The sequence below is a fragment of the Phyllobates terribilis genome, unplaced genomic scaffold (assembly GCF_046119375.1).
Source record: "Phyllobates terribilis strain yellow unplaced genomic scaffold, ASM4611937v1 Scaffold_7__3_contigs__length_470593459, whole genome shotgun sequence".
Lineage (NCBI taxonomy): Eukaryota > Metazoa > Chordata > Amphibia > Anura > Dendrobatidae > Phyllobates > Phyllobates terribilis.
Window position 1 is genome coordinate 107,247,438 of NW_027362767.1, and position 22,277 is coordinate 107,269,714.

The window sequence follows — 22,277 nt, forward strand, 5'->3', positions numbered from 1 at the left end:
CATTTGGCTAAATCTAGCTAAGCAAATCCTTTTTGGCCTCTTGCAGTGTGTGTTAGTCAGTGGCGTAGCCTATCTGTGTTGCAAGCTACACCACCTGTGTATAGAATACAATTTTTTTTACTGCACCTAGCCAAGTAAAACCTTTTGGGCATAGCATCATTCTATTAGTCCATCTATACTAACCTCCACCAGGTTTCAAATACAAAATAATTTTTATCTGCATCTAGCTCTGAAAAAATATTTGGGCTTGTAGCAGTGTGTGGGACTTGCTCTATTAGTCCATCTATACTAACCTCCACCAGGTTTCAAATTCAAAATAATTTTTATCTGCATCTAGCTCTGAAAAAATATTTGGGCTTGTAGCAGTGTGTGGGACTTGTTCTGTTAGTCCATCTATACTAACCTCCGCCACCTGTGTTATGTTATAAAATTGTTTTACTGCATCTAACCCAGCCAATACTTTTGGGCTAATACCACAGTTTGGCCACTCAGCTCTGCTCGGTTCCCATCCATTGTTTTTTGTGCAAACAACTCCAGAGTTGACAATTAGTTAACCACCAAAATGAGTGGAAAAGGCTTGCTGCTGGTGGAAAGGGGAATAGGCATATTGGGAAGGGAAAAAAAGGTTGTGTTTGTGGGGTAGGTGTTAAAGCAACAGTAACATCTGCAGAAGAAAGGCCATCTTCCAGCCAAACTAAGATGTCTACTTCTTTTAGCGGACAATGTGATAAGATCCCTTTCTTATGGCCACGCCAATCGCTACAAATTCCAGATGAGGCACAAAAACAGCAGGTGCTTCAACGGATATCAAGTGCTCCTTTAAGTGGGCTCTCCTCCACCTCAACTTCAACATCACAAATACTCCAGTCCTCAGAGGTGTCACCCCAATCGCACTTGCTTCCTCACAGCTCCCAAGTCTCCAGCTGCCCGTCTGAGTATGAGGTAGAACAGATGGTTGAGTCTGCAGAGCTGTTTACTCATACTATAGCCTGGGAATCAGAGGTCGGCTCCAGAGCTTCTATGAATCCAGACCAGGAAATGATCTGCACTGATGCCCAGAATCTTTATGAGTCGGATCCAGGACCAGATGCAGAAGGTTCTGACCATAATGTAGACCCTCGTTCCCAAACTGTAACTCCTGTTGGTGGAGACAATGAGGAAGACGATGATGAGACTCAAATACCTGATTGGAGCGAAAACTTTAGTTTTTTGTCAGGGCAGGAAGAGGTTGGCTCTGAGGATAACACACAGGGTGATGATGACGAGGTTGGAGATCTCACTTACTGTCAACCCACAGTCAGCCAGTCGATGAGGTCAGCAGAGGAGGTGGAGGAGGATGCTAGTGACGACGATGTCAGGTTGCACCTTCCTGGACAGAGACGTAGTACTGGAAGCACGTCAACAACTGCATCCTCAAACACAACTCTGCCTCTGACCACAAGTTGTGGTGGCTCTTCAGGTCGCATGAGTGCTAAGCCTTGCATAGCCTGGGCATTTTTTCAGATCGATAAGGATGACCCAACTCGTGTTATCTGTAACATTTGTCAGCAAAAGCTAAGTAGAGGCCAAAAAATACATAGTTTGAGTACTTTATGCATGAACCGGCACATGGATATGAAGCATAAGTTGCAGTGGGAAGCTCACTGTGCTACAATGCGGCCTAGCCGGCCGGGCCAACCACCGTCTGCCATATCTTGTGCATCCCCGGCCTCTTCATCCTCTGTGACTGGGGAGACAGCAGTCACACCTGTTTTGGGACGCAGACCTGCCACCTCTTTACCCACAACAGCCAGCGTGATTGGTAGGTCATCATTTTCTTTGGAGGTGGAAACACCAGCTGGTGTTCAGCGCTGTCCGACATCGATAGCACCACCTTTGGATCAAGGCAACCTAACATGTCCGCCTGCATTTTCCTCACAGACCGGCAGTTTGCCGGGGACACTCTTCTCAACCCCGTCTAAGCACAACAGCCAGCCCTCGGTCCCTCAGATGTGGACAAGTAAAAGACCATTTCCTCCTAGCCATGAGAAAGCTAAGAGGTTGAATTTCACCATCTGCAAGCTCTTGGCTACAGAAATGCTGCCTTTCCGCCTGGTGGACACAGAGGATTTTCGAGACCTTATGTCTGTCGCAGTGCCCCAGTACCAGATGCCCAGTCGGCACTACTTCTCAAAGAAAGGTGTGCCTGCGCTCCACCAGCATGTTGCCCACAACATCACCGCTTCTTTGAGAAACTCTGTGTGTGACAGGGTGCATTTCACCACAGACACTTGGACGAGTAGGCATGGACAGGGGCGTTACATGTCGCTGACTGGGCACTGGGTAACTATGGTGACAGCAGGACAAGCGGCTGCTGTCCAAGTCTTGCCGTCCCCACGAGTTGTGCGTCAATCCTCTTTATGTCAAAGTTCCTCCACTGCTTCTGCCTCCTCAACCTCCTCTCGGTCCTCCACCTGCACCCAAAGCCTGTCTGGTCATGCCACAAGCTTTCTAACTGCGCAGAAGGGATCCTGCACACCTCCTTACTATGCTGGCAGCAGGGCTCAATGGCATCAGGCGGTTTTTACTTTGAAATGTCTGGGAAATGTGAGTCACACAGCTGAGGAGTTGTGGTCAGCTCTGGAGAACCAGTTTCATGAATGGTTGTCTCCACTCTACCTGAAACCAGGGAAGGCCGTGTGCGACAATGCTGCAAACCTGGGTGCGGCCCTTCGCCGGGGCAATGTCACACACGTGCCTTGTATGGCTCACGTGTTGAACCTGGTTGTCCAGCAATTTTTAGCCCACTATCCCGGACTAGATGGCCTTCTGCAGAGGGCACGGTCGCTGTGTGCTCACTTCCGCCGTTCGCATCCCGCAGCTCAGCGACTTACATCTCTACAGAAGTCGTTGGGCCTGCCACTTCACCGGCTAAAATGCGATGTGCCTACCTGGTGGAATTCAACTCTGCACATGTTGCAGCGACTGTGGCAGCACCGACAAGCCCTGGTGCAATATGTTCTGACGTATAGCCTGGGCCAACGAGATCCAGAGGTGGGGCAAATCACGCTGGAGGAGTGGTCTCAGATCAGGGACCTATGCACTCTTCTGCACAGATTTGAAATGGCGACGAAGATGTTTAGTGCTGACGATGCCATTATCAGCATGACTATTCCTGTGATTTACATGCTGGAGCACATGTTAAACAGAATTCGGAGTCAGGTGGTGGCACAAGAGGAGGTGGAGGAAGTAGAGGAGGAGGAGTTGTATGCGGAAGGGATAACATCTGCAAGGTCCAGACGGTCGGCAGCACCAAGGTGGGAGGCATGTGAAGGTGGGAGAGATGGTTTTACCAGGGCGCATGGTAGCAGCCAAACTAGTGAGGAAGGTGCAGGAGCCCAGGAAGAAGTGTAGGACGAACTGATGGAAGACTCATCAGATGAGGGAGACCTTGATCACATTTCTGTTGTGCGAGGTTGGGGGGAGAGGGCAGAGGAAGGAAGCATGATTGTTACCTCGCCACCAACACAACAGGGACTTGGTGCTCCTGGATGCGCAAGACACATGAGTGCCTTCTTGCTGCACTACCTGCAACATGACCCTCGAATTGTGAGAATTAGAAATAATCCTGACTACTGGGTTGCCATGCTGTTAGATCCACGGTACAAAAGTAAATTTGCAGAAATTATTCATGCCTTAGAAAGGGATGCACGCATGCAGGAGTATCATCAGAGACTGTTGCAGAATCTTACATGTGCTTTTCCACAAAACACCAGTGGTGCACATAGTGAATCTCACAGTTCCAACTTGCCAACCGTGGGACCGTCGAGTGTTCAGCACTCAAAATGTAACAGAAACACAGTATCTGCTGGTAACATTAATTTTGCAGAATCATTTCACCACTTTTTTAGCCCATCCTTTGCAAGGCCACAGGAGACAAGAAGTCTGACACATAGTCAACGCCTAGAGACGATGGTACAGGAGTATCTATAAGTAAACATCGAAGCCATGACTGTGTCACTGGACCCTTGCTCTTTTTGGGCTTCCAATCTGGATAAATGGCCGGAGCTTGCCACTTACGCCTTGGAGATCTTGTTATGCCCCACAGCCAGCGTTCTGTCTGAACGTGTGTTCAGCGCTGCTGGTGGTGTGCTGACAGATAAGCGCATGCGGCTCTCCACTGATAATGTAGACAGACTCACGTTCATAAAGATGAACAAATCATGGATCCGAAACGACTTTTCTACTCCTGTGTCATCCTGGGAGAGTAAAAGCTTGATGATTTGTTAAAATCACCTCACCAACCGTTTTAAGCTTTCAAATTACTAATCATGTTTATCTGTATCTTGGCTGGAAAATAATTTGGGCCTTGTAGCAGTGTGCAGTACTGATTCTATTAGGCCATCTATACTAAACTCCACCAGATTTAAAATTACTAATCATGTTTATCTGTATCTTAGCTGGAAAATAATTTGGGCCTTGTAACAGTTTGAAGTACTGATTCTATTAGGCCATCTATACTAAACTCCACCAGATTTAAAATTACTAATCATGTTTATCTGTATCTTGGCTGGAAAATAATTTGGGCCTTGTAGCAGTTTGCAGTACTGATTCTATTAGGCCATCTATACTAAACTCCACCAGATTTAAAATTACTAATCATGTTTATTGTATCTTGGCTGGAAAATTATTTGGGCCTTGTAGCAGTTTGCAATACTGATTCTATTAGGCCATCTATATTAAGCTCCACCAGCTTTCAAATTAATAATAATTTTTAGCTGCATCTAGCCCGGAAAATAATTTTGGGGCTCCTAGATGCGCAAGACACATGAGTGCCTTCTTGCTGCACTACCTGCAACATGACCCTCAGATTGTCAGAATTCGAAATAATCCTGACTACTGGGTTGCCACACTCTTAGATCCCCCACACTCTTCGATCAACATTTCATTTTAATAAATAACAAAAAAATTGTCATTTTTGAAATTATAAGCATTAGCAGGTTATTAGAAACTGAAATCAAACAGTTTTCAACTCAAAACTTTATTCTAGGTGTTGTTACATTTGCACATAGGACCCCTTGTTCGAAAGGAGCTTCTGAACTCTCTCGTCCATTGAATTTGTCAGGTTTTGGATGGTTTCTGCTTCAATTGTTTTGCATGAGGACAGAATACCCTCCCAGAGCTGTTGCTTAGATGTGAACTGCCTCCCGCCATCATAGACACTCCTTTTAATGATGCTCCATAGGTTCTCAATGGAGTTGAGGTCAGGGGAACATGGGGGTCACACCATAAGTTTGTTCCCTTTTATGCCCATATCAGCCAGAGATTCAGATGTGTTATGTGCTGCATGAGACGGTGCATTATCATGCATGAAAATGATCTTGCTGAGGAATACACGGTTCTTCTTCTTGAACCATGGAAGGAAGTGCTGTTTGAGAAACTCCACATACATTATGGAGTTCATCTTTACCCCTTCAGGGATCCTAAAGGGGCCGACAATCTCTCTCCCCATGATTCCAGCCCAAAACATTACTCCACCTCCTCCTTGTTGGCGCCGTAGCCGTGTTTGCATGGGGTGTCCATCAACCAGCCATCCTCCACTCCATCTATCTAGACCATCGAGCGTTGCACGGCACTCATCGGTGAACAAAACAGTTTTGAAGTCAGTCTTCATGTATTGTTTGGCCCACTGGAGCCGTTTCTGCTTGTGTACAGTGGATAGAGGAGGTAGACAGGATGGCTTACGCACAGCTGCAAACCTCTGAAGGACCCTGCATCTTGTGGTTCGGGGGATGTTGGAGGCACCAGCAGCTTCAAAAACTTGTCTGCTGCTATGACAAGGCTTTTTTGCCGCTGCTCTTTTAACCTGAAGTAATTGTCTGTAGGAAAGAGTCCTCAATTTTCCCTTATGAGCACGCACACGTGTGTACTGTGAATCAGCTACATACTTCTTGATTGTGCGATGATCAGGATGAAGTGTCTTGGCAATGTTGATTGTAGTCATGCCTTGACCTAAACACTCCACAATTTGTTGCTTCTCAGCAGCCGACACATCCTTTTTCTTTCCCATTTTGGCAGAAAATGTAGGCTGCTTAGTAATGTGGGACAGCCTTCTTAAGTAGTCTTGCATTTCATTGGACACACCTGCCAAACTAATTAGCACAGGTGTCTGCAATTGCTTACAGTGATATAAAGAGCCCTGACAAACATCACTATCAATGAGTTTAACTGACAAAAAAAAAAAAATCTTACCTTATCACTCCTAAACACTTTTTGCATAATAATTTGGAACACAGTGTACATGTGCTTTTCCACAAAATACCAGTGGTTCACGTAGTGAATCTTACAGTTCTAACTTGCCAACCGTGGTCTGTATGGAGTTGTTCAATAAAGGGCCCAAAATTAAGATAACATAGACGGGAGAGGTCTCTATGAATACGAATTCCTAAGTATCTGATACCTTGTGAGGGCCAGGCAAAGGGAAAGTTGTACTGGATGGAATCCTTTATGGATTTGGGGAGGGAGACATCGAGGGCCTCAGACTTCGCTGCATTGATTTTAAAATTTGACCATGCAACAAAGTGATCTATTTCAGCCACAACAGCAGGGATGGATATATGTGATTGAGTGATATATACTAGGACATCATCAGCAAATGCAGAGCACTTGTACTCGGTGCCTCCCACCTCAATCCACCTAATATTAGGGTTATGGCGAATTGATGAGAGCAGGTGCTCCGTCACTAGGATGTATAAGAGAGGGGACAGAGGACATCCCTGCCTTGTCCCATTGGTGATTATGAAAGGTGATGAAAATGTTCCATTTATCTTCAGCCTAGGTGACGTATTGCGATACAGGGCCGTGATTTTGCCTATAAAAGGGTCCCCTAGACCCCTACCCCAAGCTTTTTAAGAGAATAATATATGGCGTGCCAGGAGACTCTATGGAATGCTTTCTCAGCATCCGAGAGTATCTAATTACAAATTTTTAACTGCATCAAGCCCAGGAAATACTTTGTGCCTAGTAGCAGTGTCTGCTAGTCAGCGGATTATCCAAGCTGTTAAGCAAGCTACACCACCTGTAGTTTGGACACTTAATTTTTTCAAAGGAAATGCTTCGGGCCCCCGGGACACTCAGTGAAGAGCATCGGGGAGGCACCCCAAGGCACAGGGGCTGGGACTGGCGATAGGACGCCTTGAGGTGGACCGCCATGCTCGATCCTTATAAAAGCTTTTTAACTGCAGCAGCTTTAGTGGACGCTACTGGAGCTGGAATTACGCGGCTGCTGGCATGAGACTTGCCCTTCAATAGATCCTTGTAAAGGGATTTAAAGTGTATTCATTCAAATTAGAGAGACAATTTAAATTAAAAAGATTAGACCTGCCTCCACTGCAGGGGGGCTCACTTGACCCACCAGCGGACAGGCACCAGTATTGGGAGAGGGGGGCTGGCCGTCAGGGTCCACCGCGGCTCTGGCACAAACCCGGCAACACGGAGGTCGCACGGGCAGGAACGGACTGGCCGTGTCGGCTTCGCACTTTTTTGGTTTTAGAAGGGCATGACATGCCTATATCTGTGTCTCCCCCTCATTTTACTCCTCCACCTCTTTTCTTTTCGCATGACTATATGTACTTGTCACTTTTCCATGTGTTAGTTGTGTCTTCTGAGCAGTTTGTCAGCTTTTGGACACCTTTGAAGTGTTTTCTATGTGTTTTCTATGTGTTTCTATGTGTTTTTGTTTGCCTGCCATTGGTTTTAACGGTGTTCGACGAACAGTTCGACGAACATACGGGTGTTCGACGAACCGAACCGAACTCGAACACTACGGGGGTGGCTCAACACTACTCAAGAGGCATCAGCAGCTTCAAATACTTTTGTTTGCTGCTTTGTAATGGTATTTTAGCAGCTGCTCTATTAATCCAATGAATTTGTCTGGCAGAAACCTTCATCATTATGCCTTTATCTGCACGGACCCTATCTGTGCTATGTATCAGCCACAAATCTTTTCAATTTATGACGATCATGCTTAAGTTTTCATGAAAGATCTCATGTTTTCATACCTTGTCCAAGGTATTGCACTATTTACCACTTTTCAGCATCAGAGAGATCCTTTTCCTTTCCCATGTTGCTTGAAACCTGTGCTCTGCTTAATAATGTAGAATGTCCTTCTTAATTTGTTTTCCTTTAATTGGGCTCAACTGGCAAACTAATTATCACAGGTGTTAGAGATTGATTTCAGTGATCCAAAGAGCCCATGCGTTTATTTGAAAAACAAGAAATTACATCTCTATGACACTTAAATCTAATTTGCATAATAATTTGGAAAGCGATATAGTCCAACTGTAATCAAGGGTCCCTGTCGTTTCATGTAACTTTTACTTTTCATAATAGGCTTTTGTGTGGGTATATGAAGAATAACACTATTCCTATAAATTACATGACTGGTATCCTGCATTTTTCAATAGTTTTCCCTTTTCAGTGACCTCTAATTTTCAGTGACCTTTAATGAAAATGAAATCTTTTTATTTATATAGCGCCAACAAATTCCACAGCGCTTTACAATTCAGACAATTTACAGACATTATGGGCACTGTCCCGATAGGGAATGTAGATTGTGAGCCCCAATCAGTATGTCTTTGGAGTGTAGGAGGCAATCAGAGAACCCGGAGGAAACCCACACAAACACGGGGAGAACATACAAACTCCTTGCAGATGTTGTCCTTGGTGGGATTTGAACCCAGGACCCCAGCGCTGCAAGGCTGCAATGCTAACCACTGAGCTACAGTACTGCTTTTTAAAGTGGTTGTCCAAAACTAGGACCACCCCTTCTCAATCTGAGTGTTTTCCCCCGTCAAAATAAAAACATTCATACTCAACTCCCGTGCCGGCACCGTTCCAGCGGTGTTGGCGCTCGTTCTCTCTGTACTCAGTCAGTGCCGGCTTCTCTTTCCCCAACTTTGGACAATTAAGTAAGTGACAGGAAATGAGCGGCAGCCACCGTTGTGACTTCCTGTTAATTACTTAACAGTTGTAGTCAAGTGAGGAAATATATTACAAAGGTTTTTTTATATTCGTTTAAATAAGAGTGTTCACTTTACTAGGGCAAGTGATCTATTAAAGGGAATCTGTCACCAAGTTTCTGCTACCCCATCTGAAAGCAGCATGATGAAGGGGTAGAGGCCCTAACTCCAGTGATGTGACACTTACTGAGTTGCTTGCTGCGGCTTTGTTACAATCACTGTTTTATCTGCTGTAGATCTAACAGTTCTCTGAATGCGGAGCTCTCTATCACCCCTGATTGACAGCTTAGCACTGTGCATAGGCAGAAAGCTGCCAATCAATAGTGCGGATGGGGTTATACAAAGCTCATGAATATGGAGGACTACCCGACAAAAGATTTACTAGTCCTTTAGTGATAAAATCACTGGTTTATCAGTAGGTGATTATCAAAACTACAGCAAGCAGCCCAGTAACTTACAAATCACTGGAATCAGTGTCTCTTCCCCTACATTCTGCTGCTTTCAGATTAGGTGGCAAAAACCTGGTGACAAATTCCCTTTAATAGACCATAATAAGAGTTGGGCACTAACAGTGCATTCCAGCGCTGAAGGTCCATAACCAGAATTCAGGTCCATGCTGATAAGGAGGCATTCTTTCTTATAAAGGAATGGGTGTGTAATCGATATATTAGAGCAATGCCGCCATGTGTGCAATTCTCTTACCAGTTTATTATGCTTTATATAAAGATACCAGCTGGGAGAGGAGGGTGATGGAAGCACAGATATATAATAATTGACTCCTTTATGACAATCTATATAAAGCAATTTACAGAAACAATGCAGCAAGAAATTATCAATTATTATTCATTAGTCATAGCTGGAGTTAATTATTTACCTTTCTTCTTTATAGGTGCTGTATTCCTGGGAATTGTGAATGTTATTAAGTTTTTATTTGCAAGTTCTAAATGAGGAAATAATTTGTGCAGAAAATCTCCATGGTGACACGAGAGATATATCAATTTCTGTTCATTCCAACTGAAATCTTTCCCAACAATGGTTCCATATTGTATTTTCCAACAACATGTTTGTTATGTATTGATCACATTGATCCGAAACTTGAAGCCTTCCATGTCGTGAAAACTTTTATAAGCCTAACTTAGAAAGGGTACCAAAATACATGCAGCAGCTAGGTTGAATTTTATTATGAGAACACATTAAAATATAATACAGTGAAGTTTGCTTTGGTCGCTGACAGCATGGGTGGGATGCATTTAAAATATGTTTTTGAAATTTTTTTTTGTCTAAAAATAGTAGAAGAATTCAGACATCATCTACTGAGAGTACGATCACTTACACTGCACCGATTGCCCAACAATAGAAAGAGTGGGCTGTGTGTGGGAGTATTAAGTCATTGTATAGAAGTAATATTTAAAAGGGGTTGTCCACTACTTGGACAACCTCTTCTCAATCCCCATGTTTCCCCCTTTTAATTGTGCAGATCGCTCAACGAGCAAGAAAAATGTTCTTTCGTTGGGTGAAATTATTTTTAAACCGGCTTAAAAATTATCATTGTTGGCAGCACATTATCCTGTTTAAACAAGACGTGCTGTCGCGAACAATACCAACCTATGTATGAAGAGCTAACTGATCGTTCTGTGCACAACGGAAGTGAGAAAAGCCTGTCCAAGCAGACTATTAAACAACCGCCAATCATTTAACTACCATATTGGTGAAGTCTTAAACCATCCTTATATAACTGTGGGCCAGACATGCATTGTATTAGAAAAAGTTGAATAAGCTTCTGCCATAAACTTGTGGCAGTGGCTCATTACTCAACCCAAAAAATAAGGCTGTGAAATTCAACAAGCCAGTGTTCCTTTTACCTAACATGATCTGTTTTAGCAAAACCCAAAAAAAATGATCTGGGAACACATGTTGGTATAAGTGCAGTGTGTAGGTGCACATTCACACTGTGGCCATTTAACAGACAAAGATTAAAGTAAAAACAAATTGGCAAATACCCTGCCGTAAATAAATAGTAATAGTACATGTAAATAACATAGGGTACGGAGCTGACCCTATTTTGATCAAAAAAGCGTAAAAATCCATCCCACCATGGCAAGGTGTACCTAATCAGGATGGACCCCTAACTCTTGTAGTTCACATCACTATGTGTTAACAGACCTCAAAAAAGGACAGAGCAGAACCCAGTCCTGACTATTTTGCACCTTCCCATGAAAAGCCAAATAGACAAGGTGCAAAGCCCAAAAAGGGGGAGCCACACCCCTGTATGTACAAAGTACAAAAAATGTAAGCAAAACCAAAGAATTGTGCCGAATCACATGTTGGTATAAGTGTAGTGAGGTGAACTATAAGAAATAGGGTCCATCCTGATTGATTGCACCTTGTTGTGGTGGGATGGCTTTTACGCTTAGGTAACACTAGTTTGATCATGTTATTTACATGTACTATTACTATTTATTTACTTACTGCAGGGTATTTGCTCATTTTGTTTTTATCCTAGGTTATGATCTGTTGTAGGCCCCCATACACTTTAGATAGTTTTCAAATCCTGTTTAAATTTATGGAATTAGCCAACTTTACTTCAATATTTATAGGGGCCTGAAGCATTATCAGATATGACTGGTAGTTTTCTAAGTTCCCTGCCTGTTCAAGTGGGAAATCGCAACTTATTGTGGGTAGAAATCATCGAATCTGCCAAGATTCCAATTTGTCAAAGCGCATGGATTTTACAAGGAACTTCAATTTTCAGCAAATTTTATTATGCTTTGGGGTCTGTCCAGACTCAAGGGCATAAGAAACGTAAGTAAGAAAAAAAATAAACTAACATTCACCTCATTGCTCTCATTTTGTACCCCACTGCTCGACGTCTGCCATCCATTCGACAGAGCTTCTTTTTACCACCATCAGGCACTAAGCCGGAAAATCCCTACGCATGCATGTCATAGGGTTGGGTCACGTGTGCTGAGACGTCCCAGGCCTGATCACAGTCAGAAGTCCTGGTGTGCCATCACGGTGTTGCGACCTTACAACTCACATTTACAGGGACGTCCTGAACATGATCAGGTTTCAGCAATCGGTGGCCGTAAGAAGAGGTGCCAAGGACCAAGCGGGGAACAGCAAGAAGCGGTGGTCGGCCAGAGAGGTGAGATGAGTACTAGCTGATTTTTGTATTTTTAACATTTTGCAGGCCCTCTATGGTTCTGCTGGCTGCCATTTTGTTGAATTCGCTTAGAGTGAATCACAAAAAAAAATCCATATTCTGGAGAATGCAGATTTTTGTAAAATTTGAGTAGAATTCAATTCCACTTGAATAAATTCGCCCAACTCTAGTTGGGGTAATAGTTACCAGTCAGACTATAGAATGTCTGCATTCTGCTTTAAACTAAAGCTAAACATCAGAGCATTACGCAGAACCCAAGTGAGTCGTATCCGGTGCAGAAATTCATACACAATGTAGGGTACGAAAATCTGTATTTGAAGCCATTGAAACAAATGGTGGAGGTCACATGAGTGGTCATGACACAGAGGTTCTTACTTCTACTCTTTCTACCCTTTAACCCGTTCCATACAGGGCTATGGCAAAGAAGGTAAAAACAGGAATATATCAATTAATGTTGTTTTTCTTTTTTTCTCCTCCTAACAAAACAAAGCAATAGTAATCCCCTCTCAATCAACAAAACCTAACATAATGAGAGATTTGGGCGGGGAACTCATTGCATGGTGAATCTTTAAAAGGCTTAAGCCCCTGCAAAGCACCTTTTGTCTTTTCTTCATCCCTAATTACTATTTGTAAAAAGACATTGTGTCTTTGAGGAAGTGATGGGTATTACCTCTATAGGAACCACAGAGATGTGAAGAATAACCCATGGTCTTCAGTCAGTGGCTGGAATTATTGTTCCATGATGGGGGATTCATCAGCAAAAAAAACATGAACCTTGGTCCAATACAGAATTGAGAAGACTATCTGCTTATATGAAATCCTTGAGGGCCATGCATGTCTACAGCTAATCATACTAGCTCGGCTATTGGTAATTTCTGTAGTTGGATTGTTCACAGGAAACAGTGTTTTATGGACTAAATCGAGAAATAAAAGTTAACCTATATCTGCAGTCAATTCCTAACATTCACTTGAGGTATCATATTCACTTACAATGTATTAAAAATCAACAACCCCCCTCCCCCCAAATATATATCCTTCCATTTAAAAGAGATCAAACCCCTACTTTCTTATTGGGGCACAATTAGATACATTGGTCATTCAGGAACCTAATAAAGGTGGCTAAGAATCCGTAACGAAGTATTAATGGCACTGATACAGATTGTCAATCAGCATTGCAAGAGGCATATGTAAGAACGTGATTATGAGAAACTTATGACTGAGTCATGTTAGGTGGTATTATTATTGCGGTGAATTAGCTTTTAGGTGGATTCCTATTAGGCTAGGGTTACACGACCGATTTTCTCTCATAAGAGAAAATCGGGCCGATTATGCTAATCCCGCTCTGATCAAAGAATGATCAGAGGGTCATCTGTTTTTATCAAATGTGGTGAATTTTTTTAAAAAAACAAACCTCCATCTTCTCCATTAAGTGTGAAAATCGGACCGTGCACAGATGTCATCCGAGTGTGGTCCGATGTTTTCCACGAACTCATAGACATGAATAGGCAAGTGCCATCCGATTATCAGAGCCAACTTGTGCATGCTGCGAGTCGGTTCCAAAAAAAAGAAAAATTGATTAATTATTAAGACCCTGTGCCCATTCTTCACATTTATAAATATGTTCATGGGCAAAGGAGTGCACATGGAAGTGAGTTAGGCACAATGTTATCCTCTAAAATAATTACTTCCATAAGGGAACACCGGGGTATTATGTCATGCATTAAGATATCTTAAAGCAAATCTGCCACCGAATTTCCCAATTCAAACAGCATATAAGCTTACACAGAGCTCTTAGACCTGATGAAGCTGATGTACTTAGGCTGCATATTCCTTTTTGAATGTTTCCCTGCCTGATGTTTTCATGAGCATCTTAGCATCCAGTTTCAGCTTTTGCTGGACTGATAAAAATTCTTAATATCATACGGGAATGTTTTCAAAATGGAATATTCTGACATTTTGATGTGTATTTTTAATGTATTGTAGGGTTTCTACTAGCTTGGTTGCACTTGAGGTAGGCACAGGAAGCAGTTGCAGTAAAATGTCCAGGCTGGTTTATTAAAAACTTCATAAACCGCTCAGGAAAACTAAACAAAAAAAAACAGTCTCTTCCAGCACAAAGTGAAAGCACAAAGTATATAGTCCATACAGTAGTGCTTTGGTTAGTGTCCAGCTCTTTAGTACTTAGCAAACACGTGCAACACTGGAGGTCTGCACACCTCCACACACAGATACTTAATGAGACAACTGGTCTCCTTTTTATCTACTTACCACGCCCTAGGGTGGGTATGTGTGAGCAGGCAGTCCCTCCTATATCTTTGACTGCTTATAAACTTGGCCCTGGACATGCCCTATTAACGCTCTCAGCACTATACATGCTGGAGCCTGCTTTTCTAGGCTTACATCACTGAGGCTACCAGCCTTGATGATGCATATCTCCCCTCGAGGACCTGTCCGGCGGCCATCTTACAGTATATACACCAGCTCCATCATGTGCTTGATCCTCTTTGAGATTTTTTTTTCTTATAGATTCTGAATAAAGCTGTGAAAGACCTTACTGTGCTTCTGCAATAAATCAAAGGTACATGGAGGTGGAATATAGCCCTATTTAAAGGGGTTGTCCGGGATGCCATTGATGGCTTACAATTAGGCTAGGCCATCAATGTCTGATCTGAAACCACTATGGCTAAATAGAGCTGTATGGGGCGCAATAAGTGACAAAAAGAAAGCATTTAGAGAACTAAAGTAATTAGGTAGTGATGAGGCATTAAATAAATACAGAAAATTAAATAAATTCTATAAAAACCAAATCAAGGCAGCAAAGATTGAGACAGAGAGACTCATTGCCAGAGAAAGTAAAAATAATCCCAAAATATTCTTTAACTACATAAATAGTAAAAAACTAAAAAATGATAGTGTTGGCCCCCTTAAAAATAGTCTGGGTAAAATGGTGGATGAGGATGAGTAAAAAGCCAATATGCTAAATGATTTTTTTTCAACAGTATTTACACAAGAAAATCGCATGACAGAAAACATGATCAGTGATAACAAAAATTCTCCATTAAATGTCACTTGCTTAACCCAGCAGGAAGTACGGCGGCGTCTAAAAATCACTAAAAGTTGACAAATTCACGGGACCAGATGGGATACACCCGCGAGTACTGCAGGAATTAAGTAACGTCATAGATAGACCATTATTTTTAATCTTTACAGATTCCTTAATAACAGGGTCTGTACCACAGGACTGGCATACAGCAAATGTGGTGCCAATATTCAAAAAGGGTACAAAAACCGAACTTGGAAATTATAGGCCAGTAAAGCTTAACCTCTACTGTGGGTAAAATCCTGGAGGGCTTCCTAAGAGATGCTATACTAGAGTATCTGAAGAAGAATAACCTCATGACCCAATATCAACATGGGTTTACGAGGGACCGTTCCTGTCAAACTAATCTGATCAGCTTTTATGAGGAGGCAAGTTCTGGACTGGACCAAGGAAACGCAGTGGATGTTGTGTATATGGACTTTTCAAAAGCTTTTGATACGGTTCCACACAAAAGGTTGATACATAAAATGAGAACAATGGGGATAGGGGAAAATATATGTATGTGGGTTAAGAATTGGCTCAGTGATAGGAAACAAAGGGTGGTTATTAATGGAAAACACTCAGACTGGGTCTCAGTTAACAGTGGGTACCACAGGGGTCAGTATTGGGCCCCCTTCGTTATAACATATTTATTAATGACCTTGTAGGGGGCATACAGAGTAATATTTCAATATTTGCAGATGACACTAAACTCTGCAGGGTAATCAATACAGAGGAGGACAAATTTATATTACAGGAGGATCTATATAAACTAGAAGCTTGGGCTGATAAATGGCAAATGAGCTTTAATGGGGATAAATGTAAGGTAATGCACTTGGGCAGAGGACATAAAATGTATAATTATATGCTTAATTGTAAACCACTGGGCAAAACGGTAACTGAAAAAGACCTGGGTGTATTGGTGGACGACAAGCTCACGTTTGGTCGCCAGTGTCAGGCAGCTGCTGCAAAGGCAAATAAAATAATGGGATGCATTAAAAGAGGCATAGATGCTCATGAGGAGAACATAATTTTACCTCTATACAAGTCACTAGTGCGACCACACTTAGAATACTGTGTACAGTTCTGGTCTCCGGTGTATAAGAAAGACATAGCTGAACTAGAGAGGGTGCAGAGAAGAGCTACCAAGGTTATTAGAGGACTGGGGGGTCTGCAATACCAAGACAGGTTATTACACTTGGGGTTATTTACTGTGGAATAAAGAAGGCTTAGGGGTGATCTTATTACTATGTACAAGTATATGAGGGGACAGTACAAAGACCTTTCTACTGATCTTTTTACTCTGAGGCCAGAGACGGGGACAAGGGGGCATCTTCTACGTCTGGAGGAAAGAAGGTTTAATCATAGTCACAGACGGGGATTCTTTACTGTAAGAGCAGTGAGACTATGGAACTCTCTGCCGCATGATGTTGTAATGAGTGATTCACTTCTAACATTTAAGAAGGGCCTGGATGCCTTTCTTGAAAAGTATAATATTACAGGTTATAAATACTAGATTCCTTGATAGGGCGTTGATCCAGGGAACTAGTCTGATTGTCGTATGGAGTCGGGAAGGAATTTTTTTCTCCAATGTGGAGCTTAGTGTTTGCCACATGGGTTTTTTTGCATTCCTCTAGATCAACATGTTAGGCTATGGGTTGAACTAGATGGACTTAGTCTTCCTTCAACCTTAAAAACTATGTTACTATGTTACCCAGCTTCCCTGCTGATCAGTTCTAGGTGTCATCGGTGGCCAGAATTGCTCAGTTTTGGAGCTGCACAGCTCCACTGATGGAATAGTGGCCGTGGTCGGGTACTGCACATCCACCCCCTAATGGCCATGGTCACTATAGAGTTGACAGAACTGTGCTGTGCAGCTCCATAACTGAAGTTCCAGCAGCCACCGACACCAGGAACAGCTGATCAGTGGGGACCACACCCCCACTGATCAGACATTGATGACCTCGCCTAAGGGTAGGACGACAATGTTAAAGTCATGGAAAATTCCTTTAAGGCTAGGGCCACCAAAATATTGCTTCTTATGAAGCCATGTGCCATTTGTCAATCTGCATGCTACTTCTATAAATTGCAAAGGTTGGTTAAATATGTTAGCACTTTAATATTGCAGAAAATGAATACAGAGGCATCAAATATAGTGCGTCATTATGTTGCATTAGCACACATCTGGTAACACATTACTGTATTTTTCACATGGGAAAATCTCACCAAAATGTCACTTCATCTCCTTGATATATTGACTAATAATTTCATACAAAATTACTCTATGGGGTAATAATGCAAGTTACTAATTACTAAAATGTAACCCAATTAACTGAGTGCCTGGAAAACCAAGAAAGAAAAAAAATCACTGGAAAAAATCAATAATTTATTCCACACATTAATCCTTCTTTTCTTATTCCCCAAATTAACATGTCCAATGCAAGACGTAAGGAGAAGCCTTATTTAATGAAATGAATGGTAATGCTGACTGAATCAGCCTTACAAAGTAGTTTTGATTGTATTAGTGTTTTAGAAAAAGTATAGTCCATTTTTCAAATGAGGTGTAGAAAATGTGAACTGCTAAATGATGCGATTCTTTTTCTCCGTCCAGCATGATTTGAAATTAAAATATGAGGTTTCAGAAGTGCTTCCATTGATCTATGAAGAAATATTATAATGGCTCACTAAAAGCTAATGCCAAGTGCAACCAATTTACTTTTTTTTTGCTGTGGCCATTTGAATAGCTGATTTTTATATTTTATGCTGTATTTGATAAGAATTGTACAGCGCAAACTAAGAAATTGTGAGTCATATACTTTACAATTAATGAGGCTAAGGGAACACAGTGTATATAGTGGTTGGACCTCCTTAGGACTCATGCTTGATACTGCATTAGGGCTGAGTTAGAGTTCAGTGAGCCTTCTTGGGTACCAATATATGACTGATTTCATACAGAGTTTTTTATTGTCAGGTTCTGTGGTATGTTTCAGCAGAATCTAAATATATAGGATCATTTCACACTAGAGATAGTCCAATGGAGCTTTTACAGCAGTGTAAAGAGACTGTATGGCTTCTTATCATTGAGCCATACAGGTGCTATGCATGTGGTTGTGTCTTGCTAACAAGCGTAGCTTTGAGGACTAAAAGTCAAGGCTACCTGTTAACTTCTACAAAGACACAAGTCAGCTTCAAAACCAAAATGTGAAAGTTTGTTATCATCAAGGCATCAGGAATTCTCTCTCCTGTGCAATACTATGGAAATCCTGAACACAAGACCTGTTGGGGGCCATGAGGACTGGAGGTTGGGAAACATTAGTCTAACCCAATCTCTAGCTTTAATACTAGTTAGGGATAGAAAAAGTGTAAAAATAAAAAAGCAGCTCTTTGTAATGAATGAAGACAGTATTAAATCATGTGCACTGTACTTGAGGTGCAACAGCCATTGACAAACTCCTTAACAGCTTGGACCTTTGAGGGATCCATTTGGAAACCATTAGTAGACAAGATAGATCCAAGTAAGTTTACTTTTTGAACCAGGAAAACACATTTTCAAGTTTTACAAATAAAAAATTGTCTCTAGGTCTTTGGAGTACCATACATACATGTTGTAGCGCCGGCGTCCCTGCCCTCTGCTAGGCAGGGACGCTGTTCCCCTCACCTCTCTGCTCCGTGCCCGGCGTCCTCCTCCCGCTCTGCTGGCAGCGCGCGCTCCTTCCCGGCCACTGTGCTTAGGGCGCGTGCGCTCTCCCTCCCTCTTAAAGGGGCCGCGCGCGCCGTCCTAAGGAGTCCCCGGCCAATGGCCGGAGGACTTCACCATATATAAGGCACCTCCTCCAAAATGGAGGTGCCCGAGCAATGTTGTTGCACTGTTCACTACTCTGCTTCAGCCCTCAGGTCCCGTTGCCAGTTACCTGCCAGATACCTGCCAGATTCTTGCCAGCTTGCTGTCTTATTCCTCCCTGATATTCTGCTACCTGCCTGCTAGCCTGAGGTCCGACGGTCTGCCTTACTACTCCTGTCAGTCTGTCTAAGGACCAGCTTGCCCGCTCACCTGGGAGCGCACATCAACTACCTGCCTGCTTGCCTGAGGTCCGACGGTCTGCCTTCCAACTCTTGTCAGTCTGTCTATGGACCAGCTTGCCCGCTCACCTGGGAGCGCACATCTGCTACCTGCCTGCTAGCCTACCTGGAGGCTCTGCCGTCACGTGCTGTGACCACCTGCCTGTCCAGTGACTCCTGCCCGCTCACCTGGGAGCGCTCATCTGCTGCCTGTCTGCTAGCCTACCTGGAGGCTCTGCCGTCACGTGCTGTGACCACCCGCCTGTCCAGAGACTTCTGCCCGCTCACCTGGGAGCGCTCATCTGCCGCCTGTCTGTTGGTCTTCCTGGAGGCTCCGCCGTCACATGCTGTGACCACCCGTTTATCCAGAGACTCTCGCCTGCTCACCTGGGAGCTCACGTCTACCATCAGCCGCCACAGGTCGTACCAACCCTTTACCCAGAGACTGCCCCGGTCACTTGCCGTGACCATCTGCCCGTTCATCCAGAGACTGCCCCGGTCACTTGCCGTGACCTCCTGCCCGTTCTTCTAGAGACTGTCCCGGTCACCTGCTGTGACTGCCTGCCTGGTCGCCACCCGCTCCCTTACAAGGACCGCCCCCTTGTATAGTAGCTCAGAGGTTCCGCCTCCCAGACCCGTTACACATGTTATATAGCTTCAGACAAACTGATAAAGGCTTACATTTGTCCTGACACTCAGGGCTCCAGTGTACAATATCATTCTGGTGCCAGTCAAAAAACGAGTTACGTATACATAACTAAGAAATGCCCACAACACTAAGCACATACAGATTTTCAACAAGTAAAAATAAAATGGGTTCACAGTGTAGGATACTAATGTCAGAAACACCTCCTTAGTGACAAACTTCACCACACTCGGAGTGAGAGGTGTATTATCAATGACAGTGACTTTCACGGGAAAAAATATTTTTAGCAATGGTAGTTCAAGATCTTTTGCCATTTAGATGTCAACAAAATTTTATATTTTGTTGACAATCAATAAAGTCCTCAGTCCACACAAATTTTTCTAAATAAGATAAACAACCAGGAAAATACTTGTGCATTTAGGTGGGCATCCCCAGACTCACCTATTCGTTTTCCCACAGCAGCCATCTTATGCAGGCACGTAACCGATGACCAGATTACTCATAATAGAAGCAAAGACCCAACTCTTGCTGCCTGACTTCATGCGGTTGTTGAGATCGGGTAACTCAAATCTATATGGTTTTCTCAGATGGAGGAAAGGTCAGATATGTCTAAGACATAGGCAAAGAGTCATTCCGGTTTTTAAGATTAGTGAATGAAAATGGGTCTCCTGTGTGGCTGGTATGGATCCAATCAAAGATTCAAACAAACATGAGTAGTAGCATTGCGATTTATTTTCTATACTTTTCTAAGTAATCCAACTTCTTCTTCAGGAAAGAAGTTTTATTCAATATTAAGTATGAGTGCAATGCACTTACATGCCTTAGTATGCTATCAATTAAGTTATTGATGATTGTCTGAGGAAAGTTCTGCCATGCTGAAGTCACTTGGACATGCAAATCATCAAGATCAAGGTTCCATTGACCTCATGCTACCACTCCTAAAGGTTATCATGGAGCAGAGCAAAACAACAATGGAAGCTGAAATTGAGATCTGTCCTCTTCAGTGATGAGTCCTGCTTTTTTCTTGGATACTATGATAGCCCGAGAATGGTGGGCAGATATAATGGGTCAATACCATGAAGTAGCCTTCACAATGTAACATCGCAATGGTCATTCTCCAGAGATTATGGTTTGGGGTGACATAGTGTATGGTAACCGGACAATCCATTATGTCACCCAAACCATTCATTCCAGGTACACTAACAGATCAGCATTACATTGATTTGTTGGTGGTTCTCCAAAGTGTCTCAGGAGCAGTTTTTCAACATGACAATGCCAGGTCGCATTTTGCTCATGCTACTGTGGGCAGTCCCTATGGCCTAGAAATGCTACCATGACCTGCAATGAGTCCAGACATGTCTCCCATAGCACACATTTGGGATATCATTAGTCAGTAATTGCAAAGAGAGCTGCCAGCAGCGAATCTTGATGATTTGCCAAAGTGCATTTAGTGTGACAGAACATTCCCCAGGCAACCATTAATAAACTCATTAACAGCATACCGAGGCATGTACAGTGGCATGTAAAAGTTTGGGTACCCCTGTTCCAAGTTACTGTTATTGTGAACAGTTAAGCAAGTTGAAGATCAAATAATCTCTAAATGGCCTAAAGTTAAAGATGACACATTCCTTTGTATTTAAGGTAAAAAAATACATATTGTCTTTTTTTATATTTTGAAAATTACAAAAAGGAAAATGGACCGATGCAAAAGTTTGGACACCCTGCATGGTTAGTACCCAGTAGCACCCCCTTTTTGAAAGTATCACACCTTGTACCCCCTCGCTCCCAAATGTTCGATTTGCTGCATCTTGTACAGAAGTGGTTGCAGCCAGAGTCCTCCACCCCAGCCCAGATGGTAGAGCGGGTTGTAATGGACAGATTTATCCACTCCCTCCCCAGACCAGTGCAAACCTGCGTTGCCCAGGTGGACCCCCAAAACGCGTATGACTTAGTGGGCCTAGTAGAAAGGTACCAGAGGTCCCTGAGGAAGCCACACGTTGTTGCATCCCCATAATGGGGTACTCAGAAGGAGCCCGAATCTCAAAAGAGGGGTAGTAGAGCTGCCACTGAGAGGAGTTTGAGGTCCCAAGGAGTCACTGAGGGGTTGCCAAAAGTCACTGGTAAGGACTTGACCTGTTGGAGGTGTCACGGTCCTGGACACATAGCCGCCCGTTGTCTTATTTCCTCCGAATAGATGGACTGCAGTGTGGGGAGGCACAGTTTGTATTATGCCGATCCAGTCTACAGTGTGGACTGTCAGCCTGGTGAGGGGTCGCAGGCATGTCCCATAACAATCAGTGGGATCCTGGTGACAGGACTCTTGGACTCAGG